Source organism: Rhea americana, unplaced genomic scaffold (genome assembly GCF_003343005.1).
Source record: "Rhea americana isolate MKP2758 unplaced genomic scaffold, rheAme1 scaffold_183, whole genome shotgun sequence".
Classification (NCBI taxonomy): Eukaryota; Metazoa; Chordata; class Aves; order Rheiformes; family Rheidae; genus Rhea; species Rhea americana.
Window position 1 is genome coordinate 557,423 of NW_028185961.1, and position 21,137 is coordinate 578,559.

Genomic DNA, 21,137 nt, shown 5'->3' on the forward strand with positions numbered 1-21,137 from the left:
ATACAAATAAACAATTTCTGCACTGAACAGCACACTGAGAACAATTCAGTCCAAGACGCACACAGGAAGCGGTATAAAGGAAAGCAAAGGGAGAGGAAGGAGCTGTAAAGAGACAGTAACAAGCATTAACGGGAAGCCTGCCACCTCGTTAAAGCACGGGGACGGCACGCAGGGCTCCAGGCAGCCAGTGGAAAGCCCACTTGAGGTTCACCTGCCACCTCCCTCAAGTTACCTGACCTGTATCACACAGTGTCCCAAGTGAAAACAGGCATTCCCAGTTAGAAACTAAACTGCTTGTTCCAAAATACAGCTCACAGAAGTCATAAAAACAGGCCAACCAACGCAAAAATCCCCTCCGTAATCTTTTCAAACACTTTCACTCCAATCAATGCACTTGATGTGATCTCAGATCTTACTGACACCTGCTGGGTTTTGGGTCCGCCATGCTTATGATATTCCTAGGAATCAATCTGTCATTCAGAAAATGTTTATACACAGTCTGTCTGCTGTTGGAAGATCTCTTATTTAGGAAGTTTTTATAGGCCTTTACATGCTACTGCAAAAAAAATTATGTTTTCGAAGCAAATAAATACCATAAGAGACAATGATTTAAGTAGCTATTTGGCCAAACTCCAGTAASAATTGTAAGCCATATAGATGTGTGTGTGTGTGCCTGCAACCATACATAAATACATATAAAAAACCACACAGATATGCCTCTACATGGCTTAACTCTAGTGAAGGTAATAAGAAACAGAACAACAGGAAGAACATGGGAGGTGAGAAGAAACATGTGAAATCATACTTTTCGACTTGGAAAGATGAACAATCCAACTTGATTGCACATATATATGTGTATATATATACATATATATATGTATACATGTATATGTATATGTGTGTATATATATATATATATGTTACCTCACATAGAATAAGGTAAATACATCGCCATCAAATGCACATATTTTGCCTTACACAGATAAAGATTACATATTAAAATGGCTTCATACTACTGATAGAAGTTCTGCTGGACCAGAGTTCATGACTAAGTATCAATTTGCAAATGCCTTTAAACCATCTCTAAAATGTATTCTCTGAACTTAGGTGAGTTATGTAAGAGGCAATCTCTGATATACTTCGGACTTTCCAGAAAAGTCTTCCCTGAAAATAAACCTTAAGTCATAAAAAGAAACATCTTCCATTTTCTTTTACATTTACTTTCTTTCTCATTTACCGTACCTTTCAGTATGCCATCTTATTGTAATAAACGAAGTTACCTGTGCCACAGTTGTACTGCACTGTTTGTTTTACTCACTTAAAGTAAACTTTAACATGCTATGATAAAACTACTTTATATAGTACAGGATGGCCTGGTGGTTTCTCTCTCTCTCTCTCAGGCTTGCTTTTACTACCTGTATCCTTATCTCCATTAAGTTTCTGCTACTAAAACACAATGAGCTAAGTCTATAGAAAGGTTTGGTAATTCCTTCCTCATGAAAAGTTCATTATTATACATCTTAACGTGTTTTTAACACTTTCCTAATTCCCCCAGGATTCTGTATTCTACTTGTTCCCCACTGTCATTACAGCTCCTTAAGTCAGGAAACAACTGTATATGCACATTGCTGGGGACATTGATTCAATTTCTTTTTATCATTTAATGTTGTTCTACTAAGTGGAGAAAAAGCAATACTAGTCAAAGAGTCTTAAGTTGTGGGCATAAGGAAAAAAAAAACAATTTGTTGAGCCTTTTTTTTTTTTTTTTTTTTACCCCTGGTGAAACCTAGCTGGCAGGTTCTTCTGATCAACAAGGAAAAACCATCTGTTAAGTCTGGAGATAAAGAGAGTCTTTAACAGCGTACTGAGCCTTGAAGGATCACTCTTAAATGCACTCCCTCTCTCAGGAAAAAGACAGAAATGCTCTAACTCCTTTCCATATTTCTGAGATCTCCAAATCCCCTACTGCCTTAGAAAACCTGCAACAACCCCGTCTCCATCCTCCATCCTACCCCATTTCCCACTCTGCTTAAACCTCCACTCTGAAAGTCCAACTCAAGCCTGTTGTGGGATTTGCGGGAGCTCAGTTAGAGACATCTGCTGTCAATCCGGAGCTTTGCATAACCACCTCCAGCAATAAATCTTTCCAAAGCCACAGAGCATGGCCAATAAAACTGAAGTTAATTATAGCGCTGTTTAACACAAGTACGTAGGCTACACAACAGGCTCATGCACTTGGAAGAACAGCTCCGTAACTATTTTAATGGAGGTCATCACTATTCAGCAAGGTGTTTGAGGGGCTGCGCTACGTGGTTTCATCATTTAAAAGGAAAGAAAAGCTTCACAAACTGCAAAAATGATTTTTATGCTTGCTATAGAAAAAAAAAGTGGTTCTGTGTTACCAAGAAATAGAGAAGACAACAGAAAATATCAGAAAGGAAAAAGTAAAGCTCCTTTTATCGGCCTTCAGTTCCTGCTGTGCATTGGGTATTTAAGCAGAATTGTCCTCCTTTCCCAGAGAGGATTTTAAATGCTCTTAACTGAGCATGTATTAGAATTAATCAATAGGCAGCTAGGCATCAAACCTTCAAAACCAGGCAGCCCCCAGCAGCTGTCATTGTGACCTGAATGTCCAGTTTATTAGATGTTCAGGCAACTGGAACAGTGGTCGGACTTGAGATTGACCCATTTCATAGACAAAAGACAAAGTATTTTGTAGAAGCATAATTTTGGTGCCCCTCTACCATTCTTCTATGCAGAAAAAGCAGTCTTGGTTCCTCAATGCTAAAAAGAGATTTGTAAAACTTTTGTRGTGGTTGTTTCAAATCTGGTACCATATTCTAAATTCAGAATGGCAAGAAACACTTTTTCATTGAGAGGTTCTTCTATTCCCACTCTTCAAAGCACAGGCATTGAAAACAGCATTTCCTGTCGAGGACATGTTTCCCACCTCATGAAAATCTGGTTTTGCACGTTGCACATCTTCGTAAAAATCTCCATTCACCGGTGCTTAGAAATGACATCATAAAACTCGGCTAAAATCCCCAAGGATTAGGGCCGTATGGATACATTTCCGTACGGGTTTTTCCAGGACTTCTGAAATTTCACAGCAGACCCCAAGTAGAAATGAAAACAAAGACATCTTTCCTGTGGGCTCAGACAGCTCCTTCACTGGCAACCCCACCACACAGTGAAGGAAGTCATCTGAAATGGGTGCAGGAAACAAAAGGTTATACCTTTAAAGGGAAGAGGTGGACACGACTGGAGCCAGGAGTCTCGTGCTGGATGAGAAGCAAAGAAGAGTTAGAGCTAGGAGCAGAAGGCACCAGCCTGGCAGGCACGGGGCAGCAACCCCCCCAAAAGTGACATAAGAAGATCCAAGAGGAATCCATCATGGAAACTAAGGTCAGCCACAGCRGTTGTCAGACAAGTCCGGTCCTGGGTCAAGTTGGGAAGTCAGGTCAGCGGGGATCAGCAAGGCACGTGGGCAGGTCCCACCTTGTGCTTTCCCAAGACCTGGTACATCTGGTCACGATTTACAGAAGTGCTGAGGGTTCATTGCTCTCAAAACAAAGCCACTGAGAGAAGCGCAGTAAGACTATAACTATCATAAAGCATTGGTTACTCTTAACCACTACATCCTAGGAGCTTCACATWGAGTCTGCAGAACTACTGTAATCTTTTAAACTCAACTTTGCTGCAACTTAACGTCCCCCTCTATAAACTGTCAATGTTATATTTGCTATTTACAAGGATGTTAAAAAAAAAAAAGTCAGTCTCTGTGAAACGTAAGATAACAAAGAGATAAACAACACAGAAAAGTCCATAAGAAAGTAAATAATTTAATTTCTCAAGCAATATTCAAACAGCATATAGTAAATAAGGCACGGGTCCACAAACTGACTACAAATGGAAGCGCAATAGGGAGATAAAACCATCCACCCTGTGCTAGGAGAGGTAGAGGTGCTGCAGAAAAGGAAAACAAGAGACTTTCTTTTATATATTTTGCGCTTATAGGGAACCCAGRCTGGAGTGTACCACCTCATTAAAAGCAAGACTGAAATTTGTCTCCTTAACCCCACTGTGTCAATGYGGTTTAAAAATTCACTGAGATTAGCGAGGAGACAGGATGGCCTGTAGCTATGAATAGCTGATCGACCATTTAGCTTTCAAGAGGAATTCAATCAACAAATGGGATTTTATGCTGGTTTACAGATCCCATCAGTGGTCTTCTCCAGTAGAATTTCTAAGCTGATCTAGCTGCTAACAAAATAGTAACTTCTGACTTCTGCAACTGGTTGTAAATACAGATAGATAGACAGAAAATATAATGAAGATAGACATGCCTCTGTCCTAAGTTTAAGAAATTTAGTCAAATCTATCACTTGAGGAAGAGAGAAATTTTGTAGAACCTTTTTACACTACACTTTCCATGTGTTAGGGATTCCCCCACTATGTTAGGCACAGAAATCTCAATCAAACAAAAAGTTTGAGAATGCCTGTTCCTAAACTGGAAGTTTAAGCTTCTAAGGTGTATCTTACCCGGTTTAGATTCCAAGAGTATATTATGCAAAAGCCCTTCATTTTCTGAAGTGCAGTTCTCTATTGCAAAGTTACTCTCCAGAAATGTCTCCATGGAAGTTCAAGCTTGTGGTATTCAGTAGCCTTGCTGAATTTTTGATTATCATACAGCACCATTACTGGTTTAAACAACCAAACTATGGCCTCACTGACACATGTAGGAAACTCTGCTGAACAGGAGTTACTGGCTGCAGTTTGGGATACTGWTCTGTAATAGGCACAGGAACGGGGTAAAAAGCAGGTTACAGAACGGAGGGCCAAAAGGGAGAGTTTTGTCAAGAAAAATTATCCTGACTTATGCTTAGAAAGGAAAAAAATACCACAGCTTTATGAAAGCTTTTGAGGGTTTTCAGCTCCATTTGTTTTCATACATACTTCTACAAAGAAGTACACTAAAAGTTCTTTCAACTAATAAACTGAATGGTCTCGCTTCAATACATTACTTCATGTATTTAATTGCTAATTTGATTCAAGCACTTAAAGCTCTGTAAAGTTGTGGGGGGAAAAAAAGAATCAAAGATTAAACCCTGCAAAACTCTTTTACAGCTTTAGACTTAAGAGAAGAACATAAACTTTGCGCATTAAATAATTTAATCTCTGCAAGCAGTTAGAAACTTATACACGCAGCTCAGAGCTTTAGAGMGGCCTTTCCTGTAATTCCACATGCTTCAATAAGCATAACTAGGACTTTAAGTTACCAGCACATTTTTAAAAGAGGGAATTACAGCCATCCATTCCAGGTCATTACTCATGGAAGCCAAAGAGATTTCCCACTGCTAGGAAAGAGGTAGAGAAAAAACAATCCTTCCACACTGGGAGGCTTATAACCCCTCTGTYACTGCCTCTGCATTATCAAAGAAAATTCTTTACAACTGAAAAATAAACCTGATAAATCAACACATCCTTTTAGATGGCAGCGTGCATTTCTGCAATATTATTTTACTGCATTTGAAGGTTCAGGGGTTCCAATGTCCATGGGCTTGAAATCTGTTCCCCTCCCACCCTGCCTAGCAGAAGCGCAGAGCTGCTTGTCCATGCGGCTGTTTATTATTAGAATGACTACAGGAAAAAGAAAACCATCTCCCAGCTACGATTCTACCCCGAAGTCACAGTGATAGCAGATAGCAGTTAACACATCTCAATGTCACTGAGCTAATTTGCAATAGAATAAACAGGAGGAAAAGGCAGGAGAGATGTATTCTGCAACATGGATGCCCCTGCCCAAACAACTACCGAGGACTAACGAAAACTAATGAGAACCCCATACCCAAAGACATTCGGGACTGTTTTCACAGTTGTTAAAATAATAAATGAAATTATTTCTTAACCTAGTAAATAAGGAATAATATTTCAAAGGTCATGATAGGAAGCACTGACATAACTGAATCCTATTGCTTCTAGTCAGTAAGCTCATTTCCAGTAGTCAAAGCACACGTTTGACTCCAGGACTTGCGGCAATGCTTTTTCCAAGTTTTGCCAGAACCTCTTTTTTCCTCCCAAAAGAAAGCAGCTTCTCTATTGTTCCAAAGCTAAAGATCCTGATTTTAATTCGACCAAAGAAAAAAGCAGAAAATACTTTATAGATGGTATCTGCAGTAGACCATAGAAAATTACACCATGAATTCAAAGCTTTTATGAGAGTATTTCACACCTTTTCTGGATACTGCTTTAATTCAACAGGGAGATTCCCCCACACAGGCTATTCCCTCCACCATTTAYTGCCGGATGAAGCACAGTTCAGCGTCTGTCATGTGGCACTGCCAGTGTTGGCCAAGAGGAGAGGAGAACGCTCTGTTGTCAAGACAAGGTACCGGGGACGTTTCCAAGCTAATAATCAGGGCAAAGAGTTAAGTTGCTGCTGGATGAAGATATGAAAAGGAGGCAAGACAAACTGCAAAACAGAATTTGAGAGCCTTTAGTTAACTTGCTTGCATTGGTGTCTCCGGGGTTAGTAARGAATTCATCATTTGGGGCTCTAGTTCACCAGCAATTCGGTTCATCATATCCACTGCAAGCAAGAAATTTCAAGAGCAAACCAAGTTTTGAGGGACTACATGGTGTTCATTCTGAGCCCTGCCTACACAACCAACCACCAAACAAAAATACCCAGAAAAACAAAGCACATCAAGACACTTCCAGAATATATTTAAGACATTATTTTTCAAAACAATATTGTGAATAGGAATCATGCCCCGTTCATCTCTTTTAAAACACATTTCAGTTTCCAAAACTAAGTAAGGAATAAGGAGAAACAGACTTCTTCCTCTAAAAAATGGACACTGTTTCATCACTGTAATTTTGAGTCAAAAAAATCACAAGATAACACACTATGAACAGAACATAAAAAACTCCTTCAAAAAACTAAACCTCCCATCTTAGGAAGGAAAGCCAACAAAGTTGCTCGAGGTATCAAAGTACAACAGAAAGAGTGTTTGGCTACGTGCTAACCAACCCGGCATATCCATTAGCTACAGCTTTAGTGTCACAGACCATGGGATCGTGTTGCTAGAAGTAAAACGGGCATGCTGGGGCCCTTCTCCAGCACCGGCCCAGCACGGCCCCAGCCCATCGCGGCAGACTTGGGGCTGGTCTCCAGCAGGCGCATCAGGCTCCATCCGCATCGGGACCGGCACAGCAACGCCCAGCCCACAGGGCAGCAACATATTTGCCATATATATTTTAGATAACCCACATTTGCCTGTCTGGCAATACTGCCCCATTGCCAGTTTGGCTTGTGAATACGACGTCGTCATTTCAGCATCAGTACCTTATTCAAGGCATCTCTTTAACCRCATCTCCTCCAGGAGCAGCGAAGGAGCATTTCTTTATGCCAAACAACTAAATCTCCCTTCCCAAACGTACCTATGAGTTAACATTCTGTAGCTGCCTGTCATCACTGAGGAGGCTTGAAACATTTTGTCCCGGCAGTCACGCTGCGCAGGATCAGAGACTCCCGAGATTACAGGCAAGTCATTTAAAGTCATTTTTTGTGATCCAAGGCTAGTCTGAAAAAATTGAATCAAATCTGTCTCCCCTCTCAGTAATGTGCAAGCTCTGGTTTACTATTTTATAAATCAGGCTTTTCCATGAATTTAATTGACTTACGTCTACATTTGTATCATAAAATCAAAGTCAACATAATAAAAAGCAAACGCAAGTGGTTGGATACCAAAAGAAATTTGGCACAGTTACACACTGTCCCTTCAACCCTTCCAACTGTTCACTGAAAAATTAATGTGCCCATTACTGCTTTCGATGATTATAAAGATGTCATTTACTTTGTCCAAAGTGGATATAGGAATGTACATTGTCTTGATGACAGCAATAAAGAAATCAAAAAAATCACCTTAGGAAAAAAAAAAAGTGATGAAAATTGCTATCAAATTCCCATTACATCTGGATTTCTGATAAAAATCATGACCTTGGCAATCAGCAAAGCTGAACTAGAAGCAAGCAAGTGAAGTATTAACTCAGGCGCTAGGAGGAGGAAATTGAGGCTAATACAAGAAGAAATCACCAAGAAAAGAACTAACGACTGGATTTGACTGACAGAGCAACCCCATGAAAATAGCACRTGACATGACCCAGATCTTCCTAAAACTCACGGGTTAAAGAAATTTGGCCGGGACAATCCAACATTGGTCTTTCTAACAGTGCCACGTTCGCYGCGCAGTGCGATGCAGTGCAACTTCAGGAAGGGAGTCCTGTTTGACCTGGAGATGAGAGCTGCAGCGTCACCTTCGGCAAGGGTCTGACGCCGGTCACACCTTCTTCCCTGCCTTTCTTCAGCAGCGGCACTGGCTCTGTGTCACCTGCGGACAGCGCCGTAGCCTTAGCACTGCAGGGCACGGCGGGCGCGTAGGTGCCTGCCCAATCCACCTTCTACAGCTTCTTTTCAGGAAAATCACTGCAAAGTTTTGTTTTCATTCAAATACAAAAACAAAAAGAAATTTCAAAAAAATTTTATTCGCCTTCTCTGCAAAGATGACAAATGCATGCAGATTGGTCCATGCGTAGCAATTAATGACTAGTCTCAACAACATCGACACGTTGCCCCAGAAATGTTTTTCCCTATTCCTACCACAACATCCTCCTCAAAAAAAAAAAAAAAAAAAAAAAAAAAGTGGCATTCCTGCAGGTTCCTGTTTTCAGTACGTGCTTTTAGGGTAATTTGGTCGTACATATAGAAGATCATTTCTTCCAACAAAATACAGTCTTTGCACCTACCTCTCCGGGGAGCAGCAACTAGTGGGAGGAAAGCACTGCAGGTTTGCACTTAGAAAAGCTTTACACAACATGACAGTACATACTTTCCTCGAAGACAGGTTCCAGACAGGAGGAAAAAAAAACAAACAACAAAAGCCAGAAACAGTAAATTATTACAAAATCCCTTTTGAACTGCAAACTATAAAGCAAACATTGCATAGGAAACTCTCTTTACCTGCATCTTTTTGCCTTTGCATTTTAAKAAGTAATACACAACCACACAGATACCATGACAGAGCAACAGCTCTGGGGTCGCTGCAAAGACAACAAGCCACAACAGATTTCCGAGAGGCCAGTCTTAACTGTTTATATAGCACTCTTAACCGTGCTTTATTTCAACTTCTGCACGATACTGGGAAATGCTGACATTAGCACAATTGTGTCTTCTCCTGCACTGACAATATACATAATAGAAAGCACTTTTTGTACTGCCTGCTTGCCAACAACATTAGTACTGAACTATGCAGCCTGACAGATCATCACATGCCAACTTGTTTTGGATAAAAGACCTCTAAAAAGCAAGACAAAGATAAACAAGACATAAATCTCACCTAATATAAAGTATACACAGGTTTTCACAAATTGAAATGCAATATAATAGCACCAGATACATAAAATGAGGAATATATCATCTTGCATCTTTTGTGCACTCCTGGAATGTCACATATTGATTAAATTACAATTTTCTTATTCAACTCTATCATTACAAGAAAAGCATATATTGCACATTTTCATGACCTCTACACAATCCTACAAAACAAGTAAGTATTCTTCCCATTTTACAGAGGGAACAGAGGCACGGAGCAKACTGAGAATACTGCTCACTAGAACAGGTATTGGTAGCTGATAGGGAAGCTGGGTGCATCTAATCTTACTTCAACTATCTCCCACGTTTAGGGGGCATGGGCTGAGAAATAAGCAGAGCATCATTTTTGTGTTTCTGATCAGTTATGCACAGGCAATTGAAGAACAAGATCCTTGATATTTTTTGAAACAGCTGAATCGATGACTTCTACCCATTTGTCAGACTTTCACACCCGCATTCAGCTTATGTCTGACAAGTGGGTAGAAGTTATCAGCGGGCACAAACGAGCATTGTGTCTGGCCCGCAGGAAATCAATCCATTTTTTGCTCTTGTATGTTCGAAATACAGACAGTTTGGGACTGTTCTGTTCTTGCCCCTTCATGCATTGCCTCTTTTCCCCAAACTTCCTCCTAGAGTGCACAGATGGTTTGCAAACTCCTGAGTCAACCCCAAGGCTCAAGCAGCTGGGGAACATCTCCTCCTMCGCACCTAACCCAGCACATTTCTGACCTTCATTAGAAAAATCCAGCGTCTGTGTACTGYGCCTGGTTAGGTTCATAAAGTTTGCAACTAACCAAAAATTCAAGACCAAAAAGAGCAACAGAAGGACAAAAAAATCCACCTATTGGAAGATGCTTGAAATCTCAGTGTCCCTACTCTTAGGATTCTACAGGAGCACTCTTCTAAAACTGTTGGAATTGTGGGGGTCTTTTGTTTGCTTTTTAAACAAGTTTTAAACCCTAGGCTAGACGCTAGACCTGGTTACAAGCTGTTTATCAGAAAATAAAGGCCACGTGCAGTAGACTCAGCCCCTTTTCCCTCTCTTCTCTCCCCGAAGACAAGAGATAAAGAGCTTTAGGTTGATATTCTCAAAGTTAGAAGTTTTCTGGGAAGAGAAACTTATTGTACACAGAGGAAGACCCATTACGCATACAGTCCTTATCCAGTCAGACAAGCAGTCTTAGAAAAAGCCTTAAATGTTTTTCACAGTAACAACCTTCCCAAGTTGCTTGTGAGAGCATTGCTGCTCTGAAACCGAGCCACACGCAGACAGGTGCGAGTGCTTAGATTTTTTTTTTTTTTTTAATGGATAACTTGTCTTTGGAAAGTACTAACACAATGTTTGGCGATGCAATCATTCCCGAAGAAAAATCAGTTTTTAACAGCCCAATAGTATATCAACAGAGACAAAGACAGCATTCAGAGCCTGTATTGGTATACACACAACAGCATTTCCTAGATTACTAGAGCTCAAAGGAAAACACCTTCCTCGACAGGAGTCCCAGGAAAACACAYCAGATTCGCAGCTCCAGCCTGGTCATACGGAAAAGCAATTTCTGCCTTCGTGAAAGGAGTTGAAAAATAACCTACTTTAGGTTAAAGCAATTTGCAGCATAATACCTTCTCTCAATGTTTTCCCCTGGGAAATTTTTGATTTCTATGTTAAGTTTCTCTCTTAAAATGCCTAGAAAGACAAGATACATTAGCTCATCTACAAGCGGAAAATACAGCAGGCAACAACRTCTAAAACCTCTGCCATAAGGAACGTGCATTCTCCAGCACCTTTGCCAAGAAAACCAGCTTTTTGCAGAGTTTATGGGGAATGTATATAGTCGAACAGCCCCCGGTAAGACATCGGGTCTCTTAAGGAGCAGAGTGCTCAGTCCACAGACCCAGAGCCTGGCAGAAGATAAATGCTTCCCCCACTTCACCGCAAAATACTTTGAATCAACTACATTCAAAACATGATTCGAGACCACCAGATACTAACAACAGTGATGGATTCATTGTTTCACATGTCCAGAAAGTTCCCAAATCGCATCGGAAGGACTGTATAAAGCCATCAACAAGATTAACTCACCCAGCAATATCGACGCTTAACCTTCACAGTAAGCAATGCTGTTTCTTGCAAGGTCAAACAACAGAGCATAATCACGATTTCACATGTCTAAACAAGACGAATGACATTTCCTAAATGAAAGCGACTCCCGTGTTGTTCAGAAGAATCTGTCTGCCTAAGTAAGCCCACTTCAGCTTACCTTCAGGTGCATGTCACATCGCAAACGCCAGCCTGACGTTTGGGATAAACACCGGAACGCTAGCACTCCTGCTAGAGGTGCGGCTGTGGCGAATAAGTGCAGAGGCAGACCCACGCCAGTCAAAGCCTTTCTTGAAAAYGCCAGCCAGATAGGCAGGAGAGATAATTATCTGTCACTTAGGTCTTCATCCGCAGAGCCTGAACCCCCCGGTTAGCTCATCCTATTTATCAGTCACGCAGCAGAACCCTACAGGCCCACCCATCCCAATATCCAGCTTGTTTCTTTTGAAGAACTTTACAAAAAGAATATGCCATGAAAATGCCCTTCCTGCTGAGATTGCTAATGGCCCTGTTCCTGTTCAGACAGATCCTATCACSATACCTAGTGTAACACCCAGACATTAAAAAAGGGCATATTAGACTAACCCGAAGGTCTAGGCCATGCCTTATCTCTGAGCATGTCCAAAGCAGAAGCCAAGTGAGAAGAATAAGAAAATAGAGGAAAAAAAAAAAAAAAAAAATAGAGGAAAAAAAAAAAAAAAAAGTTTCTCCAATGTTCAACCATTTCCAGACCAATTCTATTTTCAGGCAGTCCTCACGCTGTGTGCAGTTAAGTGTCTTAGAAACCCACGATGGATTTCTTCTCTAAAAACGAGCTGGTCTTTCCTTTAGCCTGCATAAGCACCTGCAGTATCTCCTGGAAGCATCCCACAGTTCCACTGCCAGCAGTGCGATGAACCACTTCTCCTGCTTGTTCCTGACCCATCGCCTGCGAACTTCATCTGAGGTCACCTAGCGCTTACCCCAAAAGAAGCAGTAAGCAACTGACCCCTACCTACCCTTTTAAAATTATTTCTTTTTTCTTATTGATAGATTTTTATTAGACCACCGCGCAAATCTTCTCCTCATTTGCCTTTTCCAGTCTGCAGAGTCCTCCCCTGCTTTGACATTCCTCCAAAGGGAGTTCTTGTGCACTTTCAATCTTCTTCATCGCCGTTCTTCATCGCCGTTCTTCGAGCTGTTTCTAATTCTGCTAGACATGTTTCAAGACGGCAGGACAAGCACTGCACACAGCATCCAATGTGAGGATGAAGCATGGCTCTATAAAGTGGCACAGTGCTGTTCTCCGTCCCATCTCTATTCCCTTCTGAATAATTCCTAACATTTACGCTGATGTTTTGACTGCYGATAAACATTGACTAGACATCTTCATGGAAATATCTGTCATAACTTCAAATTTCTGTTCCCAAACAGTAACGGTCTGCTCAGAGATGATGTTACAATTATTTTTCCCCAGGTGCATCTTTTGACATTTATTTACGCTGAATGTCATCTGATATTTTAACGACAGTCACTCTCACAAGGTCTTCTGCAAATTTTCGAGCCAGCTCACATGTTTACTGTCCCCTAAACAACTTTGTAGCATCAACAAATTTTCCTATCTCCCCAGTAATCCTATGTCCCAGGTCATCTGCGAGCGTGATGAACACCAAAGGCCCTGGTGGTACTTGCCTGGTGAACTCTTTCGTCTTGAGAGCTGACCGTAGACTCGTAACCTCCCTTTCCTAACCATTTTTTTTTCAATCATGATTACATTTGCTATCCAACAAACCAAGACCCTTTTAAGCAAGAAGATATACACAAGGTCAACAGTTCTAACTGCAGTATAGAGCAGACAGGAATACTGTTAGAAGGTCTGGCAAAGCAACGTTATTATGYTCTGCAGTAGCAAAAAATAATGATTTTTAGTTACTGAAAGTCTTTTCTGAGGCAAGTTTTTTGTACAAAAAAAAATCACAATCATCTTTGCTCCTCAAATCATGGAAGAAAACAAGGTTACTGTTTTCCTGAGACGTTTGCTAAGCGATGTCCCAGGAGAATGCTTCGGTTAYGCCAAAGGGAKACCACATTCAGTTGAGAGTTTAGAYGTAATAGTTATTTCACAGATTTCAAATTTTGAATTTTTAAAAAAACTTTTAAAGCCTGCTTACTTTGAATTAGAAAAAAGGACCAGAAAGAATAACCTATTGTATCACAGACAGACATAAAAGTGCAGCCACCGGCCTTACAAGGTTTCTTGGGGACCAAGAAGAAACTTTAACTCTGAGCTGTTTAGGCAACTTCAAATATTCACACACAAAAAGTTTAAAAATGGATTTTTCAAGAAAAAAAAAAAAAAAGGAAAGGAAAGAGAAAAAGAAGAAAAGGCAGTCATGTTGCCTCCTCCTTCCACAAGGAACAGCAGATAAACAAACAAGAATAACCATGAGGGTTTTATTATTATTATATTTTCATRTTATCTTTCTGGTTATATATGGTATTCACAGGGAAGAAATGCATACAGTATTGCTTAGAGCTCTTATGCTATACTGATTTCCTTGCAGTGAGCTGATGACTATCATGGCCTTAACGCCCTGCTTGACAGAAGGCATTAAGTTTCAGCTATTTTCAGTCTCTGAGCTGTGTATCTCCAGAATTAGTTGGACCACATATATACAAAAAGATTCCTAGATGTTTATACTCTATTTAAGTATACAGCACAAATGAAAATAATTAAAATGCTTATGTGCACACACACAGGGACATACCGAGAGAGAAAAAGCATGCAGGTGCACAYGATCACATCAACAGGAAAAGACAGCTAATTAACACCAAATCTCTAATTAGTTCTGGGTGGAAAAAATATACTCGGACCAAGCAGGTTCCTGACCAGAGACTATAGCTTCCTASCGTGGTGTTTTCTCATGTCTCTGCATATCCCCATCAAAGCTGACTTTTTAATTACCTAATCTCTTGAGATGGCCTCAGCTTCGCATTTCATGTTTTAGGTCCTGGCAATGAGAAGCATCATTGAAAGGGAAACCAGAAAGTCTATCCATGGTAAGGCCAGGTCACAGTGGGCGCAATTACTGTCAGTTAATACCCACTTGGCACCTCGGGTACCACAACAATCTTCTTATGCTAAGTGCAACATCTCTTCTGCTGGCAAGAAAGACAGTGAAAAAAAAAAATCACCCTTCCTAAACATTCGTCCTAAAGCCTGAGTCTCATTACAAAGTGACAAAAGCAACAATCGTCCTTGATAACTTAGATAGCATCACAGGAGACTAAAACGAGGGAGCTATCAGCATCCAATCTCTTTCCACGCAGTCTGACGTGCTAAATCCATTATTTAAGCACCCCAACTGCGTAAATAAAAGYAAGTTTTTGAATGTTCCCTGCTGATGATGATTATTTTACATATGTAAAAGGAGCATGTTGTCAAACCAACTCAGCTTCACACACACGCCCTTTTTGTCAACTCAAACAGAAACAACAGAAACAACTCCAGAAAACCTGTGGACTTGGAAACAAAAGTAAAAACAAGAAACAGTACGACTGAGTTACTGTGATTTAGCCAAAATCTGTCAGCTTCAGACTGGATAGCAGTTTTCGACTGTCTAAAAGAGAATATAATGAAATATCTGAAAGTCCTTATAATGTTATTTTTCCTGATGATACCTGACTCTTCTCTGCCGATGCACCAAGTTTCCTTAGAGAAAAGATGCAGCAGCTTATTCTCTGTAGACTGAAGAGAAAAAGACTGAAAAAGTGCTCCCCTCCCCAAAAGTATGTTCACTAAACAAATGTTTTCTTTCTAAATGAAGCACACGAGAAACACAGGAAAGCTGGCAGCATTTTGCTGATGCCGGGACTTTGGGTCACACTGCTCGCATGCTCCTTCACCAGTGCTCCGATTTTTTCCGTAACGCGTTTTCGTTGTATTCCCGTGTTGTCTGGGGAAGCCATAAATGGGGTCCACCAAGTAGATTTAGTTGAGATATTTATATGAGATTTGAAAGTTTAGTGCTGCCAAAAGCTTCTGGAGTGCTGGCAGAATTTATCTCACTACTCATTACATTTATTGATTCAAGTTTGGCTTCCAAATGTCAGCATAGGTGTCATCGCTAAGAAATAAGAAGTTTCCAGGAAATCTGTACGTAAATCTAGAGTGATTGCCAGGTTTGGGCGGGGGGAAGGATGTGATCTGTATGCCAGCAAAGCTAGTACTACTTGGTAATCATCCACGCTTTGGGATGCCTTCTCTAGTTTTATACCTACCACACTACGGATGGAACAACATTGCTCAAACTTGTAAAAGGGCCGTAACAATTTTTTTCTTTTTAAATACTTCCAGATGAAACCTAGGGATAAAGAAGTCCTAAGAACAAAACAAAGTAACAGGACATTTCTGCATCAAGAGAGAGCTCACAATAAATGTGTTTAGTATAATAACCCTCTTCCTTTTAGGTATAATTGCTTTTCACCCCAAGTTTTTTTTTTTTTTATTAGCTGTATCACCATATGTTGCCAGTTAAATTACACAAAAAGAATTACTCTAGTAGCATGCTACAGCTCTCAATTTTTGAAGTATCATTTTTACTTACACTGGTGTGCTAATAAGTAACAGTAATACCAACAATAATTTCACTTGACAGACCTTTCTGGAACACCRATCTTGCAACCTACAGATATTCTTATGACTGGTGCAAAAACCATCATCACAAAATGCCTGAAAGACAAAAAAAAGTTCAAAAATTTCTTCCATGCATTCTATAAAAAAATGCTCAGGAGAAGGAAAAGAGAAAGTTCAAAGAGACTTCATATGGATCTGGACTTGCCGTGACATCTTAAACCATCTGTCTGCWTGGTAATGTGGCAAGGAAGAAATAAACGTAGGTATTAATCATGTCAAAATAGAAACACCAGGAAAAGTGCTAGGAAGACCATCACTCAAAAAACTCCTTTGCTTTCGCTACTAAGCGCAATCCTTTACACAGATAAGCTTTATATTTTCACTCCACTTCAACAGCAACAATTTCAAGCRATTACCGATCAAAATAACGGCAGGAATTCTTTCAAGGAGGTTCCTGAAAAGGGACTTTCTCCTTTCCGACAGGCCAGGGCCATTTCCCCCCCCATCACGTAACCGCACCGGAGAGCGAGCGGCRCCCCGAGAGACCCAGCAACTCGTCACCTGCACGGGCTGACGTCTTCGCATCCCGCTGGCACCACTGACACCTGATCCCACGACAACGCCCCAAAGGTGTCTCAAAACCTGCTTGAGCACAGGACACCCCTGAGCAGCCCTGCGCGCGCGCTGAGCACAGGACTCACCAGCCCCTCTTCATTTCTATGGCCAGAAAAACCTGTAGCCTAGGCCTCATATCTGCCTCCAAAAACCTCAAAAAAGATAAAGAAAGCAAATTCCACTTACAACACAAGGTATTTTTCACTCCATTCTTAAGCAAGGGATGAAAACAAGCTATGCTTTAAATACAGAAAAATTCAACTCAAAGCAGCCTGACAACACAGCTAGCTGAAATGGCTTAAAACTCACAGAAACACCCCTGGATAGCCAAGTAGTAAGCTGGGCTAACAAGCCAGGGTGGGTTCTTTTATCTTTTTTTTTTTAGCTGGAACAAGACTGAGAAGGTAACCTCAGATGATAAAACCAGGAGACTGCCAAACTCTTCATCAAACGGGTCAGGCCAGTGWTGGCTTTGGAGATGCTGCTTATAAATAAAAATTCCTGAAAACTGAGTCCCAGCTCCTAAATAACGCTTCTGAAGATGCRGTCACTTCCTCCTTGGCTTCTGGGCTTTGACCGTCTGAGCAGATGAGCTACTATTGAGCTACAGGTGGAGGCAGGAGATCGCTACCCATTTACTAATGAACGAGCAGCAGCAGAGAAAATACTTGCCCATAGAGTGCAATTTTTATTTATTTAATCTTAAGAGTCCTGTTAACCAATATATCCGAGCTAACAATTGGGAAAACCAACTCCAGTCTACAAATACAGGGAGCAAAAGCCTAAGAGAACAGCCTTTTCCTTGTGAAAGATTATAGCGTAACTTGACAAAGCCTTTGGGACGGTTCATTTTTTAGGGTTGGTCAATATTTCATTTTGAAAAAAATAAGTATTTTTTTAAGCCTCCCCTCTTCCAAGTATTTTGCTTTAAGRTTTATACTTTCATTTCACTCATTAGCTCTTTTTTTTTTTCCTCTGGGGTTGTTTGTTTTATAATCATTTCCGCTGACACTTAACTGGAGTTTGGTTGATGCTACAACATAAACCGCAAACAAATGAGTCACAGCTTCCAAATTTCTCATTTTTTGCATTTTAGTGATGTAACCTTACTGTGACAATTAAAACGAAAACCTTGGTAACTTCTCAGAATTTTTTCATGTCTGTAATTCAGCCACTTTGCCCAACAAATATAGTCTTGATATAGTTTAATATGGCTAGCCTTCACACAGTTTAACAAAGATCAGCTCTGCAGTTCGGATTTTCTGTTTCCTGTGTCATCAGGTGCTGCAAACTGAGTATTTGTTAACTTAATGCTGTTAAAAATGTGCCATTAAAAGTAGCATAAAACTTTCTAGCTACACTTCTCTAGTAGACTACATTTTTAGGGGAAAAACAATTGCCTAAATAATACCTGCCACGTTATCCTATCAGATAACACAATCAACTGGTTAAATTTTARATATAAGCCCTCCTTAATTCAGGGCACTGAAAAGGTGTTGCTGCTCTTCTCCCGCCACAGAACAGTAGCAGTTCACCACTAATACATTATTATACTGCCCTTCGCAACTGAAAGAGAAAGTACAACCGTAAAACACACACAGTATTTTTCTTATATGTACAGCTAGGCCTTACAGGTTCATCAGGCAAATCTCAGCAGAAGAAATGTCAACTAGGAGAGAGTACGCTAAAAGATTACTCTTATTATTTTTTAATCTGTTTTGTCAATCGCAGATAAGAATAAATTGTCAATCTCAGCTATATTTATAAATCCCGGAGAGAACCAATAGCGTGAAAGTTAATTAATCACATTGACTGATATGGGAAATAAGTGTGAATACAGTAACCTCATTCACCAGAATTAATTGCATCAAATTTTAGATAACACACAAAGAAAGCTCAGGATGTACTTCCCAGAGTATCAAGAGCACCGACGGTAAATCCTGTACAACAGTTACTAACGTGCATTCCCCACACAGCAACGTCAGCACCCTTTCAGACAACCCACCCTATGAGCAAATATCTAAATGTCACACTTAAAAGATTACTTATTCCTCCAACAAAAAACACCTAACTTTTGACAGTCAGGGAAGAAGGCTGTTTGACCAATAAATGCAGAGCTGGATCACGATTTCTGACCGGCGCCGCTCCTAACGCRTCGTTTCCTCCGGCACCTTTTCCCTTGCCCTTGCGCGCGCTGTGCCTTCCACCAGCACAGATCTCCCCGGTTCAAGCACCACAAGGGGAACGTGGTTTTTAAGACAATCCATACTACACTGCTATTTCCGTATCTTTGAATACAGCTTTTACCAGGTCCATCTTCACTGCTAGTTACCAGCTCTAATTTTATACCRCAGGATTTAAGCCATGTAAATCATATTTTCTATTGGCTTCGGACCAACAGCAAAAGACCAGAAGGGAATGATATCCTCACCTGCTTGGACATCCCCTGCAAAACACAGCTTAAAAAAAATCTTGCCTAGCCCCATGTCAGTATTTTTTGAGTTATATACAATTTTCATTTAAAACGAACAAGTAACAGGGTAACTGATGCCACTTCCAAGCTCGTTCTTCTAATAATTAATTCTTATTCATTGTGTCTCTTCTGTCTTTGTCTGATTTCAGCCTCCTACCCAGGATCCTGTTATACTCTTGTTCTGTCACTTCACTCTGCTTTTTGTTTTGAAGCATTTTCTTCCATCTCCACACTTCTGGTGTTTTCACTAACCTGTCAGTTAAGAGTCAGTCTCCTGGGAAAGTGCTATTTAAAGGACACTCCRTTACAGGAACTGCCTTAAAACCAAATTCTAAATAAATTGACCAAACAAAAGCAAATTAACGTGTGCGATTTTTCTGATAACCTGAGGAACATACACAACAAAAGTCATCGATTTAAAGAAGTGTCTTGAATATCTCCAGAAGCTCAATTAACAGGTAAATCAAAAATTCAACAAACGCATAAAAATATCTCACCTTTCAGTCCCGGATGGATACGGGCTCCAAAAAAACCACTCCAACTCAACGTACAGTATCCCTTCTCTGATCCTTTGAATTCCGCAGTTCTGGTTTGCTAGCTGGACCTTCTTCTACAGGCACCCAGGGGCAGACACCACGGTATCCATGGGGCAGCTCACTCGTAAGCCCTCGTCACCCGGCTCATCGTGTCGCAGAGCTGAAGCAAATAAGCWGCCAACGCACCAGCTCTGTAAAGGAGAAAGTCGGAGTAAGGCAGGACAGGGAAACGGTCCCCGGTGCTGAGCTCCAGAGACGCCCATCCCTCCATCCACGCGAGAACAAAACAGCAAAAGCAGAACTACAGCCAGGCGGTCTAGAGGCGCTAATGAAGAAATGAGACAACCCCTGAATTCAGGTCACTGCTGAAAGAGCGTTTCAAAAGCACAAAAATCTTTTGAAAAGGGAAGAAAAACCAGAAGAAAAAGCAAGATCTGGCATCAAATAAGCAACTGTGTAGGACAGGTTGGATACAGAGCAGATCCTCAGCACAGAAACTGTTAGTCTGAATGATCCCAAGCGACTTGTCTTGTAAAGGGACTGTTACTACAATGATCATTTTAAGGGCATATTTTTTTCCCTCCTTCTTAAAAAAAAAAAAAAAAAAAAAATCTGACTGGCAGTAAACTCTTATGAAAATTCCTACAATTTTCCTAGAAACAAAGAGCTGTGGTAACTGGCGCTGTTTTTCAGATGTCAACAAAAACAAGCTCTCACAATATGTTTCACTAATTGCAGCTTAAGAACCCATGTTTCTTTAATAAACCCTAATTGATATTAAACAGCATGCAGCAGAAGACAAAAAACACAACGGGAAAATTTCTTGTAAACTTCTGGTCAGAATATGAGTGTGCTTTAGGCAGAGTAGAAGTGTAGAGACTGAAAGTACTAGGGAAAACGCAGTGTAAATACAAGACTGGTTCTGTTCAAGTGTTTTTCCTTTCCCTGAATGAGGCCAATAGCAAGCATATAAAAACTACGAGCTACAATTTCTGAAAACTATGTGAAAAATGCGTATCTTGAAATAATGCTAAGTTTCATCCAGGGAAAACTTAAGTGAAACATAATTTAATGCATTCTTAACASCCAACTGACGCACATCTGGCAACTTCTGCTAAACCCTCGCGCTTCCCCCATGTACCACAGGTGAAAGGCACGGCAGTGCACATCTGTGAGCTTAGCAGACACGCGCAGATGAACTTCATCGACGCTCTGAAACCCCTGGAAGCAATTTCAGCAAAGCCAAGGATGAATGAGCAGACTCGGCCTATAAAGTAAAGSTCTTCATGGCAACACATTTGCAGGTCTGCAAATGAAGAACACGTACGGAGCGTGCTGAACAGTTAGCAGCACTTGTTGCGCTCTCT

At 40.6% G+C, this 21,137-nt stretch overlaps 1 protein-coding gene across 3 annotated transcripts in view; it reads right to left on the minus strand.

The window, feature by feature from the left end:
* Positions 1-21,137, minus strand: part of LOC146597464 (protocadherin-15-like) — a 593,579-nt gene that overhangs the window by 476,460 nt on the left and 95,982 nt on the right. For all 3 annotated transcript variants that reach the window (XM_085302026.1, XM_085302025.1, XM_085302024.1), the window contains exon 3: positions 19,732-19,961. The gene's annotated coding sequence lies outside the window, so the exon portion shown is untranslated. The remainder of the gene's footprint in view (positions 1-19,731; positions 19,962-21,137) is intronic.